Here is a 2,158-nt window from a genome sequence, read left to right as displayed (position 1 = left end):
CAAGTCTAGAGCAGGAGGAGGCGACTTGTTACAGTTCAGATCCTTCACCCATCACCCTGCTTCCTGGACCCCCAAAGCAGGGCCAGTGCTATAACTTCTGAACCCGGGGTCCTCAAAAATGAACCCTGGAAATCCAGATACACTCCCCTCGAACTGGTGGAAAACATGACGCAACAAACCTACACTATCTGATAGTTAAATTCATGTTACAGAAAAACTAACTTTCAGATTTATTTTTTTTTAACTTTTTAAACAGAGAAAACAGCATACTCCTTGGGGAAGGTGAGGGGTTGAGAAGACAGGCCCTAGGTAAAAATGATTATGACAGCACCTGGAGCTGAGAGGCCTGCCTAGGAGAGTGGCCTGGTACCGTTGCAGTCCCCGAGGCCTGCTGCCCTCTGTTTGGCAGACCAGTTCACGTGCTCCGCTGAGTTGCTATAGATCCAAGTCATAAAAATCTTCCAACTCATCGTGAAACAAGTCCCACTCATCTTCAGCATCTGCCAGGTTGTCGTCCCCACCTGCAGCCAAAAGCATAAGCAACATCTCGCCCAGCTCAAAGGTGACAATCTTCGTCGTCAAAAGGGTTGCCGTTCTCTGGTGCCTCGATGAGCTCCCGGAAGTGGTTCCTTCACTGGACCTGGTATCTGCTTGATGTTCCCACTTTCTGTTCTGTGGCTTCTCTCTGCAGCCGTCAGGGTATGCACGCTTGTAAAAATAGTTCCTTCCAAATGGGCAGCTCCCATGGCCTTCATCAAAATACCTGCATGCTTGTTGCTCATTGCCTCCTTATATTTCTGAATGAGTTTCTGCTTCTCTTCTTTCTTCTCCACCCAGTACTCACTTGGAATGACAAAGTTAGATGTGATCAGGCATTCTGGGCAGGACTTTATGATCTTGCTCTCACGTTTTCTTAGCACTCCTCCACTTGCGAATACATTTGAGACAGCAGTTGGAGAGGATCCCGAGGCGGTGCTCGCTGGGGTGGGCTTTCTCGTAGACCACGTCCATGCAGTTGCTGCATACCATGTCCTTGCTGCGCTGCACCGCGAACGAGAGCTCCATGTCCTCGTGGGCCTCGATGCAGGATTTTATATGCTCTGACCTCTAAGCAGCATCCAGGGGATGGAGGACTTACAGCCCGCACATGTCACACGCGTCTCCGTGCATGCACGCGCAGTTCTCCCCGTAGTGGCGCTCCCCCACCGCGGCATAGGGGCAGAGCTGCTGCTTGGTCTCCACCACACTTTGCATCTTCCTGGGTCACTGAGCCCTGAAGAGGGCCTTCAGTGGAGGAAAGGGCAGTCCGATCACAGTAGGGCTGCCCTGGAACACTCCATGGCATTCACCCAGTCCTCTGAACCGGCGCCTACAGTTGCCAAGTTTGAATTTCTTTACTCAGCCTCGCCCATGTTCATTTCATCAGTCGGTCCAACTGATGAGAGACTCGTGGAAGCAGCAAGGGCTGACTTTGCAGTTGGATCTGTAGCAGTTGCTTCTTCCTGTTTCAGTGGCTTGCTGTGTTCATATCTGCAGCGGTCTCTGCAAATACAGTACCCTCATTGAAAATACTTGCACACTACACCATATGGACTGTCAGAGAGACCGTGTGAATAGTGACAGTTATCGCCTTCCTTACAAAGCCCATGCATGAAATACCTCTTAGTGTCCTTCCTCTCCATAGAGTCCAAACTCTATCTGCTTGCTGATGACAGGCCAATAAACTGAGAGATGAGGTTTAGAGGCCATGAATAGGAAAGTATCACCAGTGGATCTAGGTAATAGCAGGCTAGGTCTCTGGAACACCGTTCTCTAATGTTGAGTTTTAAGTTAGCTTTTTCACCCTCGTCTTTCACTTTCGTCAAGAGGCTCTGTAGTTCCTCTTTACTTTGTGCCACAAGGATGTTGTCATCTGCATATCTGAGGTTATTGACAGTTCTCCTGGCAATCTTGATTCCAGCTTGTGCTTCATCCAGCCCTGCATTTCGCATGATGTACTCTGCATGTATGTTATATAAGCAGGGTGACAGTATACAGCCTGACAAAACGTGGTCCACTGGAGAAGGGAATGGCAAACCACTTTAGTATTCTTGCCTTGAGAACCCCATGAACAATGTGATTTTCTTTAGCAGACATGAAAAATAAATGGATGTCTTTG

At 48.9% G+C, this 2,158-nt stretch overlaps 1 pseudogene; it reads right to left on the bottom strand.

The window, feature by feature from the left end:
• Nucleotides 1-435: 435 nt before the first annotated feature.
• LOC133061477 (E3 ubiquitin-protein ligase makorin-1-like) lies at nt 436-1,655 on the bottom strand (annotated as a pseudogene).
• Nucleotides 1,656-2,158: the final 503 nt, after the last annotated feature.

This window comes from Dama dama, chromosome 9, assembly GCF_033118175.1.
Source record: "Dama dama isolate Ldn47 chromosome 9, ASM3311817v1, whole genome shotgun sequence".
Taxonomy (NCBI): domain Eukaryota; kingdom Metazoa; phylum Chordata; class Mammalia; order Artiodactyla; family Cervidae; genus Dama; species Dama dama.
Note: the sequence above shows the minus strand (reverse complement) of the source record. Positions and strands in the feature narration are given on the sequence as shown.